Raw genomic sequence first — 20,858 nt, forward strand, 5'->3', positions numbered from 1 at the left:
TGCTGTTAACAGTGTTGATAATACAGGGGTGTTTTCATAACCGCTGCGCAGCGCTTACACATAGCCAAGGCCTTTGCTGCTCCTCACACTGTCCCACCAGAGAGTGGGCTGGGGGTGCACAAGAAGTTGGGATGGGACGGAGCTGGGACAGCTGACCCTGACTGACCAAAGCGATATTCCATACCATATGTCGTTATGCTCAGTATATGAAGCTGAGGGAAGGAGGAAGGAAGGGTGATGGGTGGGTGAGCAGTATGGAGTGATAAGTTTTTCTTCCCAAGTAATCATGCCTGATGAAGCCCTGCTTTCCTAGGGATGGCTGAACACCTTCCTACTGATGGGAGGTGGTTAACGAATCCCTTGTTTTGCTTTGCTTGTGTGTGCAGCTTTTGCTTTACCTATGAAACTGTCTTTTTCTCAACCCATGAATTTTCTCACTTTTACCCTTCTGATCCTCTCCCCCATCCCACTGCTGGGGGAGTAAATGATGCCAAAACGTCACAGAGTAACTGCTCAGAGACAAATTTTGTCTTTAAGCAGCAAAGGTATTTATTTCGTGCAATGTTGGGGAGCTAGCCGATTCACACTGGACAAACTAGCTCCAAAGTTTTCAGTGAAAAGTCAGGTTTTCGTGCAAGGTTACACAACATCTTTACATACATACTCATTTGATTTTGATACCTAATCATTCCATTCACAATAGGTGGGATCTAGGTGGAGTAGACCTTTCAATTTTCTTTATTCAATGATTTCCTGACTTGATGGTCTCCTTATCTCCTTCAGGTGCCCACCTTATCTTTTCTAATTATTTGGAGTACATTCCTTTCTAAACAGAGCTTCACCGAGAGCATTGTACCAAACTCATCCTGACTAATCTTTTTTTTTAAGACCTTGTTCTGTTTCATAAGCAAGCAGCTGCTTAGGGCTCAGTTACCAGCTGAGGTTAAACCATGACACTAGGTTAGAAGTGCATTACTGACTTCTGCATTTCACAGAATCACAAAATGGTTTGACTTGGAAGGGACCTTCAAAGACCATCTAGTCCAACCCCCTGGTTAGATGAATTGTGCCCTAAATTTTCCAGAAAGTCTAACTCTTTTGAATGCACAGATATCCCAAGAAATCTAATAATCAGCTCATCAATGTCTTTTTCTTAAGAATCATCAGACTGTGTTTGAATTACCTCTGAAATAGCAGTAGAGGTTGAATTGCAATTTTCAGCTGACTCATCAGGTTCAGAGATGTGATTCTGCTGATGAAACCTTTGTATTTAACTGAATGTATCATTAGAAGTAGAAACTATCACAGCCTCAAACTTCCTCATTCAAAGCAGACCTAAAGCTGAAAGATACATGCTGAACTGTGCTTGAACAGCATCAGTGCACTAGTAGATTTTCTGAGTTTTGGAGGGCTTTTTACACTTTTCCTTGTTCTTAAGTCTTCGGTCAGTTTTTCCTCAGCTAAGTTTACTAAATGTCTGACAAACTCAGTGCACCTCTGACTTTCTGGGCTGTGTTTTGCATGATGCTCCTGATTCATGTCAAGAGGAGAACATTAATGCCTTGTCCTAGTAGCAAGGCAGGCAAAAGTGGTCATTTAAAGGCACACCTATACTGTATGCTGCATGTATGGACAGCTTTGGTTCAGTCTGGATTCAGACACAGGAGGTAGTTTCACCTCAGGGCTCTGGTGCTTTGTGGGGACCAGTTTATTCCATTTTTTTCCTGCTGATGCGTCATCAATCTGTTTCTTTAGGACAGCAGATGTTAATGGGGTAGTAGCCTCTCACTGGCTGAAAGGTATGCGTATCCCCTCTTGCTTCATGGGTGTCTGTGCATTTGGATACCTCTGGACAAGGTGGCCAACTCATCACACAAGGCCAAGCATCTCTCTCATGTTACATTTCCAGGAAGCAGAGAGGCTTCTGTGCTTTCCTCTCGGTTCATCACCCTGTATGTTGCAGCCAACCTCTCATGCTCACTTTGACTTTTGTCCTGTGATCCAACCTCTCGTCTACCAGGAGGAGAATACCCAGATAACCCTCTCCCCAAAGCTGATTTCAGAAAATATTGAGTCACCTCAAATCTGCAGCTGAAAGCAAGCTGCACCTTCCGTGATGGATTTTTAATTGACATAAAGTTTTCCAGAACATTCTTTCCTTTACTAAAGGCATAAGTTTTCATATTAGTATATAGGTCACTGGCAAAATTGAAGCATGAAGTCAGGCAAAATCTTGTGCATTCTTTTCCATCTTCCACTGGTAAATTTGAAGATCCTTGAAACAGTTTCTGCCACTGTATTGGGTTTGCATGGCAAAGCTTTGGGAGCCGGGGTGCTAGAGGGGTGGCCCTTCTCCCAGCCTTATGCGCGCCGCTGCGGGCAGCTCCCCCCGGCCGGCAGAGCCGCTGCCCCCCGGCTCCAGGCCGGGCCCGCCGCTGGCCGAGGCCGAGCCCCGCAGCCGCGGGGGCAGCGCCGCGGGGAGAAGGGGCTGAGAAGGGGAAAAACCCCCGCGGGGGGGAACAGCGGCGGCAGCGAGGGGGGCCGGGAGGGGCGAGCAGCAGCCCCGCAGCCCCCCGGGGCAGGGCCGGGCCGGGCCGGGCCGGAGGAGGCCGGGGGGGCTCCGGGCGCCGCAGCAGAGGCTCCCCGGCAGCCCGCGGGGAAGGGCAGGGCAGGGCAGGGCAGCCCCCGGCGGGGCAGGCTGTGCCCCTCAGCCCACGGAGCCCGCGGGGAGCAGCTCCCCCCCGCAGCCCGGGGCAGGGGGTGCCCGCGGGGGGCTGTGACCCGCGGGGGCCGCGCTGGAGCCGGCTCCGGGCAGGGCCCGTGGCCCCGCGGGGCGGAGCCCGGGCCGGGGCCGGGCTGCGGGCAGGGCCGGTGCCCCCGGGGGGGCTGGAGCCGGCTGGGCCTGAGGGGCTGCGCCCCGCGGGGGGCCCCGCGCTGGGGCCGGGCAGGGGGTGAGGACCCTCCCCCGGCGGGGCAGCAGCGGCCGGGACAGCCCGGGGTGCGCCCACCGCAGCCCCCGTTTTCTGTCCCCCTGCACCTTTTGGCCGGAGGAGGCAGAGAAACTGGGAATTAAGCTAAACCCAGGAGGAAGGAATGGGTGGTGGGGAGGGGTTTTAAAATTTGGTTTTATTTCTCATTATCTCAGTCTGATTTGATTGGTAATAAATTAAGCAAATTTCCTGTTTTGCTGGTGGCAGCAACTGGTGAGCAATCTCTGGGCGCCTGGCCTCCAGCTGGGGCCAACACACCCCAGACACACAAGCCGTTAGCAATCTTCTGGATTTCAAAACCAGTAAGATAGTAAGAATGGAAGATAGAAACTGCAAAATGATGGGGTGAGGATAAAAATAGACTCAGAAGCTATTTTTGATGGCATAGGAAAAAACTCAACCCTAATTTACTAGTGACTCTCAATCAAACCCTGTTTGTCCACCCATGCCTGTAATGGTACTGTGCAGAGAGAAGGCTCCCATAGTCTTATCATTATTCATTACTGCTCGTTACAGTAATAACATACAGTGAATTACTCTGTCCATCGAAAGAAGGCTAATGTATATACTTTTAAGTATAGATACTGAGACAATGCTGTTATTACCCCTTTTGCTCTTCCAGTCCTGCACAATGCCATTTTTTTCCTTCTTGCCTAGTTTTAGGGCAAATTAGAAAATTAATAGTGTCAAGTGTCATTTAACCCCCTTTCAGTGTAAGGGTCTGAAAATCACAAGTACCTAGAAAAAAAAAACCAACTTGCTTATTTTAGTATAACATGTGTCAGAAGAAATTAGAGCTGGAAACATAGCCCATTGGGAAGCCTTACCCTTCACATTTGCCATCCCTTCACTCTGAAATAAAAATCAAGTTGGTGCTATTCAGGATGCAAAGTTTGAATGTTCCCTGATCACTTCAGCATACAATGATGCTCTTGTCATCATTCCAATGGCTTAGTGCCATTAGTCAAAATCAGTCCAAAGAGTTTTTTTATTCAGACAGATAAGCAAAATCACATGGGCTGAATGATGTACTTATATCTTCAGTGAGCCAAATGCAGTTTTTCAGGAGGTCACTTTGCATGAAGAACTATTTTTTACAACTCTCCAGGTACAGGAGTTGTAATCCCTGCTGGATCTGGCCTCTTTTTTTTTTTTTTTTTTCCCTCTTTACCTCCTACCAATGTTTTATTCAAGCACTGTAGTGGGAATCTGGAACCCTGAATTCTCCTCCCAAGAATGTGAAGCATGTTCGTGAACTGCTCCATGCTTCAACTTTGCCTTTATGCAAACTGGGAATACATGGTATTAATTTTCTCTGTAGAGAGCTTTATGGCAAGTGCTGGAGGCCACGATGCCTGTGAAGGACCTTGAAGGCTAAAAAAGAAAGAAAGTAAGATAAGGTTGGATGAACGCCTGGAAGAAAAACGGGATATGAAGCAAGGCCGGAGCGGGTGCACAATGCCACGTCTCGGTGGCTGGCTGAGAACATGAAACTCACAGAGATAAGAAGAGAGAAAAAAAAATGCAAGAAGTTCAGTGTGTTTGCAGCTTAGTAATTAACCAATTATTTGTAGCCAAGAGGTGTGTGAACAGTATTGATTAACCAAGGATATTTTAGTATGTTGCGCATGAACAGCGAACGAGGATATTTAAGTGTGGGCTTTAGACTAATAAAGGGTCTTCTGGTCGGATTCAGGAGTCTGCGTCTTAATCTCCTCATTTCCCCATGCGGATATTATGAATTGGCACATTAAGCTTTGAAAATTACTTTGAAATTACAGAATAAAAGGCATACTAATGTTGCTTTGGTATTACAAACATTGTTATAACAAACCACATTTTAAGACTATTTGGCCTATGTACACAAATTCATTCTCTACATAAAAAAAGCAACTCAGTTTTCCTTCCCTTTACCAAATTACTCTCTCCACCCCTGCATGCATACCCTACATTGGCTGGTAGAAACATACTGAAATGGGCCAAATTTTACCCTATTGTACAAAAATGAAGTTGCCTCAGGGATCAATTTTCTCCAAAGTGTTTCCTGATGTGAGTTGATAAACTACTCAAGAGTATGATTAATTGCCAGTCCTCAGAGATTCTCTGAGGAGGAAATCTTGTGCTTTGTCTAAGATCGGCAGTTCTTGGTTTAGCCTTACAAAAATGCATGCTGAATAGTAAGATGTCCTTTATTCTCATGTGAATCCTCTAAAGGTCAGTTTAAGCAGGCTGACACAGCTATAACTCGGAAAATTTCTCAAACTGATGGCTCATTTTCTTTGGAGAAGGGTGTTTAGTCAATAGATAAGACAGTACTAAGATCTCTGTACAACAGCATGTAATTGATGGTCACAAAGCACTGTCAGAATTGAAGCTTTCACAGGCCATCCCATCTGCCCTGGAGAACTGCGACTTTGTGGTGATTTCTCATTTCTTTCATCCTCATAGGTTGTAATTCCACCTTCTTTTTAACTCTCAGTCCAGTTTTTTACTTATATTTATACAGTTGCAAGCAATTAATATAGTATTCCTCAAGCGGATTCACAGTAACTGCTCAGATGCCTGCTCTCAGCTGGCTTTAGCTGAATGAGGGGATTTAAACCACTTATGCAGCGGTCAGCACACATTAGAATCTAAATAGTGGTTTCAGCCAGCCTTTTTACTGTCTGGGTGAGCTGAAATGCAGAACAGTGGTCACTTCCTACAACATAAGCAGTAATTTCTTAGTACTTGTTAACATAATTGCTATGATCGTCTTTACTTTCATCATAGTGCCTGGAAGGGGATGAATGAAACTTAGATACGGTTGTATTTAATATTCTTCTGAACATAACAACCTTGTTTAGGATCTGGTATTTTTGATTTGTTGGTTCTTCCTTTATTTTTTTGTGGGTGGTTTTTGGTTTTTCTTCTTTAAGGAAGGCAAAACGGTTTCCCAGATATATTGGAACTAGCAAAATAACATGTTTTTGCTCATGTTTAGAGACAGGTTTAAGCTATGTCAGAAAGCAGAGTTTCACCTGTAGCTCTTACACCAGGAAATTCTTCCAGTGTTATGATTGGCAAACTTCCAGGTTATACCAGACCTAGACAAATCATAACTTTGCTTCCATAAGTTACTTTATAACAACATAGAAATGCGTTCACTACCTTAACAGGGAAGGGAAGGGGAATCAGAAAATTTACATTTTTATAATTCCTTATCTAGCAGCTCTCTCAGAGAGAAACTTCAGCTTACTTTCTTCCAGCCTGATGCTGTGTTGAAGGTTTGTGTTTCTTCTACGTGACGTATTTTGACATTCTCCTTTATAAAAAGCTCTTCAACAGAGCTGTACATCATGGAAGTGGAGCAGTGCATTGCTGTTAGATGAAGACTTACTCTTCCAGAACATTCTCAGATTTTACTTACTGAAAACAACTTGTTTGAACCTATTTAAAAAAGAAGTTCCCCGTGTTTCTTTCTATAGGAATAATTAGTGAAGAGAAAATTTCAGATTCTTCACTCTCTTGTGGACTTTTTTACTATTTCAGTTCCCCCTGCTTTTATGTGTATAGCCTAAGTCCTAAAATGTCCAAAGCTTGCAAATGAGGGGTAAACACACTTGACTACCTATTCAAAGAACAAGCAATTACTTTAACAGCAGCAAAAAAAATGAAAAAAAATACAATATTTTTTTTTAAGAGTAACAGGAGACATTTTTGAGGTTTTTTTGAGAGACAATTTTAATTTTACTTTTTTTAAACCCACGGATAGGATTGCAAACATACAATTCATAAATAGCATGACTCACATTTTAATGATTCTGATAAAAAATGTTTTGGAATGATTTGACAACAGAAAATAAAATGAAAGTATACCTAAGTGAGAAATATCTTATCAAAATTTTCTGTGTTAAACTCCCTCAGGTCTGCACATTTAAATGTGCTTCTCATGGCTTAATATTTTGAGATGTTTTGGTTAATTTACAGTTCTTATGTTGATGATTTCTATTTATTCTTTTGGAGATGGTGGACAATGAGATAAACTTGATTTACCATCCCTGTCACTAGGACCACCTTCTTCAGGGCTCTCAGACCCCTGCAGCCCGTGGAAATCACTAGCAGTAAATCCTTGCCTGAACTGGACCTTACGGCTTTCTGGTCTAACTTCTACAGGACAACAATTTTGGATATAGTTTGTTCTAACTTCTGATGATTCTCAGCATGGCAAGATCAATCTTTTCATGTAGAATAACTCAGTTACTGTCCCCGTGTCTCTTTTATTTAATAAATATCAGCTCAGTAGCTTCCCACAGGGCTCAGCTGAACAAGAGAACAAGTGACCAGAGGTCCATCTGCCTCCAACAGTGACCAGAGGAGATGGCTGTTCAGCAGCAACGTGCAAGCCTGAGCGTTTTCACTGGTTTCTTCGTGCTTCCCAGCATCTGCAAGTATTGCAGCTGGAATAGCAGCAGTATGTACCTCTCTGCCCAGCACTTTTAGCTTCTGTTCATGAATTTGTCTGATCTCTTTGTAAGCCTGCTGATGCTGTCTCCTCAGTCTCCTATGGCAGTAAATTTTACAAATTCACTACCTGCTGTGTGTAGATATACTTTTTTTTGACTGTTTTAACTAATGCTTTTTAAACTAGTTTCAGCAAATGCCTCTTGCATTGCCAGATTTTATAAACAACTGTTCTGCATTCAACTTACCCTCTGTCTTCCAGTGTTAGTAAAACTCAGTCACAGCCCTCTTCCCCAAGTGACAAGCCCTAGCACTAGGAAGTCGAGGCAAATGATTCCTCCCCTCTCTTTGGCATTTTTGAGATTGCATCTGTGCCCTGTCTCAGGTCTGCAGTGCAGGAAAGACATTGGTGAGCTGGAGGGAGTTCAGGGGAAGTTCCCAAGATAGTGGGACTGGAGGACTTGCCAGTAAGGAGAGGCTGGGGGAGCTGGGCTTGGTCAGCCTGGAATAGATTTGGCTTTGAGGGGACCTAGCAGCTTTATGCAAATTTTTAATGAGATGTGTTGAGTGATGAGAGGCAACAAACACAAATGCAACGCAGGAAACATGACTAGATATAAGGAAAACATACTTAATAGTGAGGGAGGTCAGAAACTGGAACGAAGTCCAGAGAGGCTGTGGAGCCTCCATCCTCAGAGGTGGTCAAGACTCAGCTGGACACAGACCTGCAAAACTCAGTGTAACTTTAAAACTGGCTCTGCTTTGAGCAGGATTGGGCCAGGTGATCTCTGGAGATCTCTTCCAGATTCTCCAATCTGTCGTCCTTTTTTCTTGAACATTTGAGTGCCACAAGGGTTTTTTGAAACATTGCGGCTGATAGTTTGGAGGAGTGATTCAGGCAGGCCTGCTGAACGGAGAGATCCCTAGTCCAGTCCCATCAGATTCAGCCTAATGTGTTCTTGTATCATCTTTTAGTCATTGCCATCTTTGACACTTTGAGAGCTACATGGCAGCACACAAAATAGCCTGAAGGACCAAAGTCCAGCCTGGATCTGCCTGCAGAGATGGTCAGTTTTCTTCCATCTTTAGAAGAAAACAGAAGAGCATAAGTCTGTCCTAGCAGAAAGCTGGAGTAATTTTATCGTTGGATCAGGTTTTATTCCATCCTGATGTTTTGCCTTGATCAGGATTAGCAAGGACTACATCAGGAAGGTGTTCAAGACAAAGCCTTTCTGATCATTTTGCTGCTGGTAAGTAAGAACTGCTGCTTTCGTGAAACCTACTTTGGTCCTTTAGTATCTTTTTCTTACAGGAAGACCTAAAAACTCACCAGTTCAAAACCATTGCCCTAGTTCCTCCCCAGTAAGGGTGATTTTCTCTTTTTCCTTTCCTTTTACTGCTTTACTGGTGACTTCCCTCCACACAGTCACTGTGCTTGGTTTCCAGCAGCCTCGGCAGTGACCATGTTGCAGTTTAACTTGTCTCCCTGTAGCCCCAGCTGCTATGCTAATACTTCTTGATTTGTATTCAAATTGGGTCTGGCATGTCCCCAAAGACGTGTTGTTCCAATGAATGTACAAAAGGGATGTCATCCTTTCCCCTGTGCTCTGCCACTAACCTTCAGTTTCCCATTTGTCTGCAAGCCTCTCAGTGTCCCTAAATGTCTGAGGCTTCAGAGCAGAAATTCCCACATTGCTATTTAGACTGAGGCATCACCAGGAGGCCACAGTGGAGATCAGAAATCCACTGTGCTGGGGCTGTGCGGGCATCTGTTGGCTGCACAGAGATCCCCAGAACAGCATCACTCATGCTTGTGCTGAATGAACACTGTTGCACCTGGGCTGGAAGTTATGGTGGGAATCAATGAGCTGGGGGGCAGGTTTCAGCTGAGTACAGCAATGGTCTTGGCATATCAACTAGTATTTCTACAAAGTGCACACGCTGTAGTATGTGGATGCACCCAAACAACCTATTGTGAGCTTGAGGGTCTCCACAGTGTGCTCCACTGGCTGATGTGGATGTGCTTACTTACCCTGCCTGACAGGCAGGGGCTGCAGGAGAACTTGTTTCTGTATTATTTCCACAGTTATTTTTACAAGTGGGAAACAAAAGATATATTTGGTAGAGCTTCTGTTTGTTCCTTTGTTTAGAGCTGTGGGAAACGAAACGCCCAGGGAGACTGAAGGCCAGACCCTGCATCCATTTACACCACTGGCAGATCACCATCTTGACTTCAGATGTGAGGGACTTGAAAGAATTTTGGACATGACTGAGCCCCATTGTCAGGGGACACTCAGCAGTGTTTTATTCATACAGTAACCTTTCCTTCTGATCATCAAGGAATTTAGGAGAAAACTGCCACCAAGCCTTAAGGTATTTGTCTTGTTAAATAAATATACAGCACAAAAGTGCCCAGTTTTAAAAGATACCTTTATAAGCAATGGCTTCTGCTGAAAACAAACACAGAGAAAATCACAGTTGTGTAATCTTTGCTATAGAAAGGGCTAAGCAAGTAACCATTTCAGAGTAAACCCTTTTTCCAAGGTTGCTGGTATGCAGCCATGTAGAAGATGCTCAAATACCTCTCACAGTCCGATTAGCCTAAGGCTTGTGATGGGAAGAATTTTTGTGCTTTCAAGGTGAAGAGATCAAACAACACAATAAAACCTAAAGCCCTTCCCCCATAATTCTGCATTTTGCTGGCTCTCCAGTGAGAGCTTCTGGCAGAATACTTTTTCCTCAAGGAAAAAGAATAAATCACTGAAGTAGGTTAAGGATAGAAAGAACAGCACAGTGTGCAGGATGATTTTGAATCCAGAGAAAGTGAGAAAATTTTCAGGCACAGCTCTTGGTTGCTTGCCTGAACTGGTTTCACTGAGAATTGGCTGCTGAACACATTTGTGTTTACTGTACCTAATTGATAATCAACCAACATAACACCTATTCCAGGCTGATATCTGAAGTGTCGCATTAGTTTGTTGTGTTTCTTTGACCTTAATTATAATTAAATGTAATTGTTTTGGGTGATGCTTAAATATGGCTGGTATGTTCCAATAAATCACTTTTAGATATTTCATTAGTGGTGAGTGCTCAAAATCAAATTGAGCTCAGGATGAAAATGTAGCTTGACTTTTCCAGCTTGTGCTTACTTAGCCAGAAGGCATTACAGGGTAGGAGAATAATTTAATGGATTTTTTATTTTTGAGCAGCTGACTCCCAATCTATAGAAACCATGACAAAGATGTGTGGGAATAATATTGTGGATGGAAATTTACCCCAGTGAGGGTAACTATGAATGTGCGACCTTTTGACTATAGCTAAGCATTCTTCAAACTGGGACTCTAGTGAGCCATTCAGATGGTAATTTCCTCAAGTGCTGGGTCCTTCCAGGAATCAGTCTTGAGCAAAATATTTGATGTGGAAGTAAAAGGGAGAAGTGCAAATACCCTGACTTCTTGGCTAGTTGATGACAGTAAGGATAAACAGTGGCTCCTCCCAAAGGTTTGGTCCAAAGCCTTCTGAAGTTACTGGACATGTGCAGGTGACACAGAACTATTGTTTCTTCTTGGTGCTTCTTAGCGCACTATGCCGGGGCACTCATTAAAAGCTTTAACATTCGAAGTCTTTGTGAATTCAGTGTCACCTGGTAGAGCATGCTCTGATTTTGTTCGTATCAGTGCAAAGCAGAGTGCTGAATCAGATCTAGCACTCTCATTGGAATGGATAGACCTACAAGGACAGGGCTGTGAGGGGACCTGGTTTTAGTCCTGCTCCCTCCTCATGCTTTCACCACAAACATTTGTGCTTCTAAACTACTTATTCCTTCAAAAGTTGAAGTAAGAAGGTCATGGGAGGGAAAAGTCCTCTGATTTGCTTGCAAGTTCACTCAGCCTCGACTACAATATCTTCCTTTGAAGCCTATGATTAAACCTCCTTACTGTTTTTCCTGTGCTAGCTGTTATTCCCATTTCCAGCCCAACTTTCCTGCTTCTGAATGCCTCTGTTTTCACCCATCCTTCTTGATCATCCCAATACACTCTGCTCCAACTGCCTGCTCCCGAGTCGCACATCCCATAGTCATTATGCACGCTAACTACATTATTTTCCAAATACAGTCAACAGCTCCCTTTATTCCTTTGGGCTCCGGTTACAAAAAGGCTTGCTACTGAAAAAGACACAAATAAAATAACCATATTTTTGTAAGTGATTACAAAGTATAGGAATGAGGACCGATACAGTTCTAAAACTAGCTAGAAACAGAGAATTCAGTCTTTGCTGAAAATCAGACTCTGCTTTTAAGTCTGTCAGCGAGATCTGAAGAACAGATTAGGGCTGTGAATTAAAGGTTATTTGTGAACTTTTGCTTATTTAAACCTGGGGCCAGATATACTTTGTCTTCTTGACACAGTGATTTCAGCTGATTTCAAGGGGATTTTTCAGTGGGCAGGATCTGTCCTTTGTAAGACTGATGTCTGAAAGGTACAAAGTGATAAGAGCTGTTAACCTTCTGAATGGTCACTTTCTTTAAGACTCAAAGCTCTTTGGAGAAATGGATAATTTTCTACAAATTTCTGCAACGTGTAGCATAATGGGCTTAGACTTTTTGATTGATAGATGTTACTGAAAGAAATCATTTTAAATCATCATAAATTTCATAATAGATACTTGTAAGCATCTGTAGACAGCAGTAGATTACTATTTAAGGAGTAAGTTCCTACTCAGTATAAAGTAAGGTGGCAGAATCAGGTTAGGTTCCAGTCATTGGCTAAAGTGATTGTGTTGTGTTATGTGAACTGAGTTTAATTAATGTCCAGAAGAGAGATACTTCCTCTCCTCGTAAAACTGGATTGGGAAACTTTAGGCTAATAAGGAAAAAGCTAAAAATATTATGTCAGGAATAAGTTCCGTCAACCCAGTAACCAAGGTGATATTAATAACATAAGCTAACGGAACTGTACATGAGGTGGTTTTGTAAAACCCACTATACTACTTTCTTTATTCAAAACAGGTTTAATTGGTTACAGTGTAGCTGAATTGAGCCAATAAAAGATATAATTGATTATAACCCTTATATAGCACTAATAGCAGCCATTTTTTATTGTATTGGCAGCCAAAATTGCATTTCCTCTCTGTCTCAGGTCACTTACTATCCAAATGAGCATTTGTTAATGGAACCAGATCATTAGTAGCTGCTTTACTGATTTCCATGTCACTGCTTGAGTGCACACTTAAATGTACACGAAATGTTCAGGCTTGGCTTCCTCTACCACCTGAATATGAAGTTCTCCGCACTTTGACAAACTGCTCATTTTGCTGCTTGCAGAAGAACTGAAAATAAAATGCTGACCACTGACAGAATTATTTGGATCACTGTTATAGAAAGCAAACTCAGGAAACAGAGGGTAGCTCAAGAAAATACACCTGGGATATTCTTATTTTTGGAAGGGAACATGTTAGATGCAGAACAATAGATAGATAGATAGATAGATAGATAGATAGATAGATAGATATTTTTCCTACATAGACCAGTGCTGTGAGGAGAAAATGGCTGCTTTCTGGGCAGATTTCACATTTCATCTGTGCCCAAATATACATGCAACACAGCTGTCTAAAACTGAAATTCTGTTTTGTGTGTGCAGTGAAATAGATGAGTAGCAGCTCAAGACGTACTTACAGATCCACTGTGTCAGGCATGCTGCTCACTACAGACAGCCTTACTTCTACCCTCAGCCTGGTGCATCCCATGGGCTTGGCATCAGTTGCCAATGGGGAACACAGGACAGATGGGTGAATAGATGTAGATGAAATTTAGTGTATCTGAATGTGGAAGAAATGTGGATGTGGTCTCCATCCTCACATAAGCACACTTTAAACAGATTTCCACTTAGCAGATGAATGTCTAAGGTACAGAGGAATTACCTGGCTTGTCAGAAGTCACAAAGACAGTAGAAATACCTGGCATTTCAATGTGTGTCTCTTAGATGGGGTAGTCTAGCACCAGAATCCCAAGATCTGTTTTCCTTTTTGTGCCTTCAGCCACACAACAAGGTAATAGTTGGCACTGTGATTGTTTCGTATCAATTCTTTACACAGTAATAGATTACTCAGTGTTTCCTCCAGCCATCGTACCTACACCCATGGTGCAGTAAGAAAGCTATACAAGAAATGCAAAATTTTAGGAGTAAACTCATTAGTTTTGAAAACCACAGAAAATGCAGAGTTTTTTATGAAGCAGTGAAGATGGAGGATTAGATCATGATATAGCAAAGTCCAGGATCAGTGCCTTGCTGTAATTAAAGCTTCCTTCTTCAGCTTGAGCAAGTAATTCAGTGTATTTTTCACCTCTCCTACACTGATCCATCTGTTAGTTAACTATCTTGGCCAAGATAGTGATACCTTACACTCCTTTCCTTCCAATGATTTTTTGCAATGAAAATAAACAACCCAACTTCTTTTCTCCAAATGCTGAAATATTTAACATCTTAATAGCTCTGTATAATTAGTTAGGCAGTAGGAGAGATGGTGCATGCTTCCCACTGACACCAAATCTATTAAAGCCTGTCCAGCTTAAAAATAAAAACCTCTTTTTTTTTATGAGATTCCACAAAATCTCAGTAGCATTTTGTTCCCTCTAGATTGTCTGCTAGTCCCTTCCTTAGCTTAAAATCTCCCACGGCTCCAGTACTGCCAAGGCTGGAGTTTCTTTTAATGGAGCAAACAAGCTGGGAGTCTTTTAGTCCAGAATAAATCTACAGAGCTTAGACTGGAAGGCAAAAAGCATAAGAAAATTCTTAAGCAACTCACAAGGGATTCTTCCTGACTTCCTCTCCTGTAATAATATATAAGATAATATGTAACATTTTTAGTATCCGCCACAACACAGTTGTATTACATTACAAGGGAAATAGATAATGGATAATGGAGAGCGGTTTACTCTTCCTTTTCTACTCTCATATATTGATAACAACTCTCTACTGAAGGGTTAAAATGTGTTTAAAATAGGGCAGGATTTCTGCTTCTTTATAGCTTGACTGTGTGAAATTCCAGACAGGTCTAGCTTCCGGGCCCTTTGAATTTTTCATGCAATTTTCATTTCTATTCATGATTTTCTAGTAGGAAAGGGGTTTGAAATGTGGCTCTCTCCATGAAACTATTTTACCTGTTCACCTTTCTTTATTGATTAATATCTCTTAAAAATGTGGAGGCATTACACAAAAATTGTCAGACTGGAATATCCTGAGTATACTCAGGATGTGTTAATGTGCAACACACATTTAAATTATTTTTTGATGGATAGCAGGTACTTTTAAAAAAGCCATTACTAAGCCAAGGAGTATGGAAAATGTCACTGGAGATTTTCTTTTGTAAGAACATTTATTGTTCTGCAAGTATATGAGGGGTATACATAAAAGGGTATGACAATAGAGGCTGCTTCTTTCTGTGAATTAGCTTACGTCCTCTTCAAATTGTACCATTTGCACCCTTCCTCAGCTGCAGACAGCCCTGAATTGTGCATAGATTTATGTGGAGCAATGTGTAGTCTGTTGGAAGCAATACTCACAGTGATGTTTAGGTGAGGACCTGTGGGTGAAAGAGTATAATGCAGGTACTGTTAAGTGATTTAACTTTCTGCTTCATTGCTCATGTTGGTTGTGTGCATCTGAACTTTAGGTGTTCTAGCCCAGGGGTCCTCAAACTACAGCCTGCGGGCCAGATACGGCCCCCCCAGGGTCCTCAATCCACCCCCTGGTATTTACAGCCCCCCCCCCCCCCCTGCCCTGGGGTTGGTCGGGGAAACCAAGCAGCGGCAGATGGCTGCCTGCCACTTCATCCGCGCGCCAACCCCCTGTTTAAAAAGTTTGAGGACCCCTGTAATCTAGAACAAAGTTTCTTCTTTTTTTTCTTTTTTTAAGTCTATCACTTCGTATGTTTTGGTCTGTTTAATACCACGTTCAGAACCATATTGCTGATCATTGGGGTTTTTAATGTACCCCAAAGAAAGGATCCCTACTTGCTTGAATAATAATCTTGTCTGCAACTCCCTATTCTGTTTCATGGAAATGGAATATGATTTAATTCCTCTGAGGTACACAGGATGCAAAGTGTGTTGTGTAAACTATATGGAGCCATCCGAGATTCAAGACACCACTTACATTTATATAATGCATTCATATAAATAGTTATTATTCTCCTTCTGCTTCAGTTCTTGTGTTTGCTTTTTTAATTCAAGATAATAAAGCACAATAATTTAGGGTATTTCACATACAAAGATTTCTTCTAGTTTCATGCTTTCAGTTAAATAATTTCCTATTTGTAGACATGGTGAGAATACGTAGAGTTTGTATGCTGAAGACAGCAGAACGTGTAAAAGGCTATTTTATCAAGTGCTGTGGAAATTAAACCATGTGTTTAAAAATTAGAGATTAGGTTGTTGTCTGTTGAAGGAAGGTCTCATATGGTCTCACGTTCTGATGCTTCAGAAAGCATGTGCCTTTTTGTGGAAATGCCTGGTGCCAGACAGTTCAGAGGCAAAATATAGGACCAGTGGGGTTTGGGTCTCATATTTTCCTTCTGTCCTTGCTTCTCTCCTCTCTGCCTTCTTTCCCTCCTGCCAGCCTGCTTACCTCTCTTCCTTTAATTTCTCCCTCTTTCTCTCTCTCATTCTCTTTCTTTTCTCTCTTTTCTTCCTTCTTCCAGCTGATAGCAAGAGTCTATGCATATGCGTGATTTTATTTTCATTGTGTATATATTTAAACATGGCTATACATATGCATGTAATTATATTTGCATATATGCATCTTTGAGTAAGAATGGGTGTGTATGTGTGAATTGACATCTTTCTATATAAAAAAAGATTCAACTAATTAGAGCGAACCAACTCTTTAAGTAAAGACTTGAAGTAAGTTAATTGTTAAAATCAGAAGTTCGAGATGACACTTGGATAACAAGAAGAGTTTAGCAACACCCTGAACGGTGCCAGGGCTAACCAGTGGTATCAGTGCACCCAGGCTCAGCCCAGAGGCTTTGACGGGCTCAGTGGTGGCTCCTCCACCTGCTTTCAGAACTTCTGCCCAATTTCCTTTGGCTATGTGTGAACAGGAATATTTATGGATAGATCCAGCATTGCATGAGGAATGGAAGGAATAACACCTTTTCTTCTGCTGCGGGAAGAAGTCTGCTTTCATCCTTTGGTCACTGGTAATGGTTAATTTCTGCTTCATGCTGGGGTCCAGCAATGGTATTTAACTCTTTCATTGCTTTCTGAAATAAAACAAAAAGACAACGAAACAACCCACTACTTTCTGTAGGCAGCCAGGAAGAAGAAAAAATTATTCATAATTGTCCTGATGGGCCAGTTATGCTCCCCAGAAACATTATAAATGTGTGTAATAATAGCAATAGTGGTTTTTTAACCTGGCATGTTAAAATGACAGCTATTTATAAATTTGTCAATAACAGAGTCCCTAAGAATACGTAAGTGGTTTTCAGATAGTAAATGAAATGTATTTCACAGTAGCCACCTCTGTTTTCCACATCAATATTTTATGATTCTAAAATCCATCCATATCATGATTAAATAAGTGAACCAAATGTCAGCATTTGGCTAAAAATATATGTCGATGGTATATTTTCTCTACAGAAGTCCTGAAAAAAAAATATTGATTTTTAAACTAGCTGCCCCCAAAGTGCCAGATATCATTAAAAGAGATGGGTAGCTTTGTGCTGGATTTAGGTTAAGGTGGAATATTAGAGTGACATGTTAAGGAAGGAAACAAAATCTTCTGAAATGCTCTTTACTGTATACAATATACACTTTTCCCTTATTTATGACATCTGCAGTAAACTCTCTGGCAGACCTGGAGTTGGCCTCTGGGATTAAGGCTTCCAACATCCAAAATGACTGCTCTAGCCATTGGGCTTTGGGGGCAGCCTCTCTCCCCATCTATCAGTTGCTGTATTTCTGTCTCTCTCACACAATAAATATTTAATTATACATACAGTCTGGAACAGCTCTAGCAAAAGGAAAGAGTATACTCCTGGAGCTAAGAAGCCTCTCCTGATGAAATTTAACCAGAGCTTGATGTATTCCTGTGCTAAACGTTGCTTTTGAAGGATCAGCACTTTCTTTGCATCTTCTGCTGTGAACTGACCAACTATAGGTATTACATAAACCCCTTTTCTTCTGCCCTGTGAGATGTACATGGATTTTCAAGGGAATACCATCAAAAAGTGACGACAATTATTGCCCCAATGAAAACAAAGTAAGTAGGTATTCTATCATATCAGGCCGAGTGGCAATTGTGTAACTTCACCAAGGAGGCTTAAAGAGTCAGATCTAGTACTTCTTCCTGAGCCTGCTTTCCTGAATCTGTTGATGTTTCTTCCTTCCACTGATGTCATTTAATATCCCACAGATTGCCCAGGGCTGAGCTGTGCTGGGTCACAGGGGCTGCTCAGCACACCGCAGCCCCGGTTCTTTTGCAGTGTTCTGGAGGCTGGTGTTTTGCAGGCTCCTTCCTGGAGATGTTGGGGCGGTGCGTTGACTGTGAATGGTTCACCTGAGCTGTTACTACATGACACTTAACTCTCAAATTCCATTTTTAAAAGATTGCTGGATTAAAACCCCAAAGAAATCAGCACCACTTTCCCCTATTAGCTAAAACAGAACATGAAAATTAAAAAAAGTCTATGATGAAATGCTTTTAGAAGCACTCTCCAGATCAGGACTCTACCCCAAGGAACACAACGGTGAGCAGGAACATGTCCTCCAGCCTTGGGGATCATGGGTGAGAGAGTTCAGAACAAATAAGAAACTATCCGGAGTACAATATAATTTTCTTACATTAACATAGAGCTGAGTTTGCAAAACTGCGATAGATAAGGCTTTGAAATGCAATAGTTTACATGCAATTGCTGCATTGATTTGACAGGGTATGAATCAGCAAAGAATTTAGGTCTCAGCACTGAGACATCAAAGCAAGTATGTGTTTAGAAATGGTATGCAGGAGGCTAGCTATTTGTTTAGGTAATGCCAAAAAAAAAGAAAAAAAAAAAAAGCCAGAGAAAAGAAAGAAAAAGCAACAGTGTTTTCTTACTATAAAAAGTAATTATCTTTCAGGGATCAAACTCCTTAGGAGTATTGTTTGGGTCTTTGGGGTTTTTTTGATCGTTTTTTTTCTTTTTTTTTTTTAAAGGACCCAGCTGTTTGCACCTACTAACCCATTTCTTTGCTGAATTGTAAGAGCTTTTGATATAGAACTATTACAGGAAAATGCAAGGCCCACTCAGCATAATAATGATTTCAAAGATTTTGAAATATATTTAATTTTTTTTTCTTGAAAAGCTTATTGTGATATGTCAGTATGTAGCTGTCATTAGTGTCCCAGCTACTGTTCCTGACAGACCTTGTGTTTGGCAGCTTAAAAATACATAATGCTTGACTGAAATAAATGCTCTGCCTGGGGTGGCCTTTACTGCTGTCAGTACATACCAAAATTTATTTTTCATGGGATGTTCTAAGAAGTAATAGTGAAATTCATGGTTGAAGTAAATTATGTTTTGTTCATAGTAATAGCTGACATTTCCTATTTTTTCCCTTTTTACAGTAAAGGAATTGACATATCTAAATAGAAAAAAAAATGAATAATAAAAAATCTAAATAATGCCCAATTTCTTGTCTTCCTTGACATGGCTGCTTTCTTGTCTTACCAAAATGGTTGTTTAGTTATGTTACCCACACAGAGCAGCATACAAATGAACTGTTGTTTGTTATATGATAGAAAGAAATAAAATGGGAGAGTGAATCATTGCCTCTAAAGAGAAGTCTGATGCTGCTGAATTATCAACTAAGAGTTCCTTTCTGAATGTATTAAAACCCCAGAGGAGGGCATATGAAGTTATATTCTGCTTCTTTGGCAGTTGGGATATTAATAATAATGTTCTTCATTCATCAAGTGATGCCAAACTGGATCAGCTGATATTGCTAGCAAACCTTCCTTAGAATGTGGAAACTAAAGAAAGCATACCAATTTAATTTGGAAAGGAGTAAAAACCACTTTCCTACTGCTGTTGACTATTCTGAACCAGCACAAGAAAAAAAATACTACTCAAAATACATATACATTGCAGAGAGATGAAACTTGATTTCATCTAGTATCTCCAACTACATACACCAGACTCTGAGGCCAGACACATTAGAGCACAAACTGAGCATTACAAAGAGGAGAGAGGCTATGCCTCATGACTTCACATACCTGAAGGAGTACCAGATCAAGCACTGGCAGGGAAATTTTAGCCTGCTGTGATAATACATATGGTTCACCTGAAAGATGTGAAGGACAACAGTATATGAGCAAAAGTCTGACTCAGAGCTGCTATCTGGCCAAGCATGCTGAAATGAAGAAAGCAAATATTTTCAGTAATATCAAGAAAACCCATTCACTCTAACTAAAACTATCTCTTGCTCAAAAATTAATGCCAAAATCTTTCTTTGCTCCAGTGTGTTCCCTGCCTTTACTAAGCACAGTGTTAACCTGACCACTTGTTAAGCTAGCAGCACTCACTGTACTTGCTGTGGAGTTAGACCCACTGGCAGCACCTGGGAGTCAGCTTTACCATCGGTGTTAGGAGGGGGTTGCACAGCTCGTGTGATGGGAGCTGCTGAGAGAACAGGGGTTGTGCTTTGGACTTCGGATCATGCAGCAAGGGCTAGCAAGTCTTCTGGAAAACCTTGGCTTTCACAGTGTCTTTTTTATGACAAGAGAGATCCAAGACGCCAGGTGAAAAACTATTCCCATGGGTGAAGTTGACTAACAGTCATTTTCATGTGTTCAGAAATGAAATAATCTTCCCAGCAGCCTTTCCCCCTCCTGTCTTTAATGCAATCGTTCACAAGAGGTTTTTTTGACCGGGGCTGGGAACAGCAGTGGTGCTGGTTGTGAGCACAGCCCTGGCAGTAGTGTCCTGCACCATGCAGGGCCACAGGCCACCCTGAGTACTTAATTTTGTATATCCTGTGGGAAACCCTGCATCACTAAATGTGGCTTTCAGGGGAGGTGGCAGCATGACATCTCCTGAGGCCAGACCTTCTGTTCACTTGCAGAAAACGGGTACCTGTACCTCTTGACCCAGGTACCCTAATCACTGAGTGGAGGGAGTACATTTGCAGGAAAGTCTGTCGAGTAGTTCCCTCTTCGTATCTACTCAGATTTTCACTGCTTTACTACCCAAGGCTGGGATTCATTTCCCCCAACTTTAGCCACCCAAAAGTGAAGAATATTCTCAGGCAATGGCTGGGCTCCTGCTAGAGCCAGTGGTGATGCTAAGGGGAGGCAGAAAATGAGAGGCAGGGGTAGCTTTATGTTAGATTTGGGTGGCATTTTATTAAGTAGTATGAATCGCCACCAGACATGGAAGTCACTGATG

The sequence above is a fragment of the Falco biarmicus genome, chromosome 2, assembly GCF_023638135.1.
Source record: "Falco biarmicus isolate bFalBia1 chromosome 2, bFalBia1.pri, whole genome shotgun sequence".
Classification (NCBI taxonomy): Eukaryota; Metazoa; Chordata; class Aves; order Falconiformes; family Falconidae; genus Falco; species Falco biarmicus.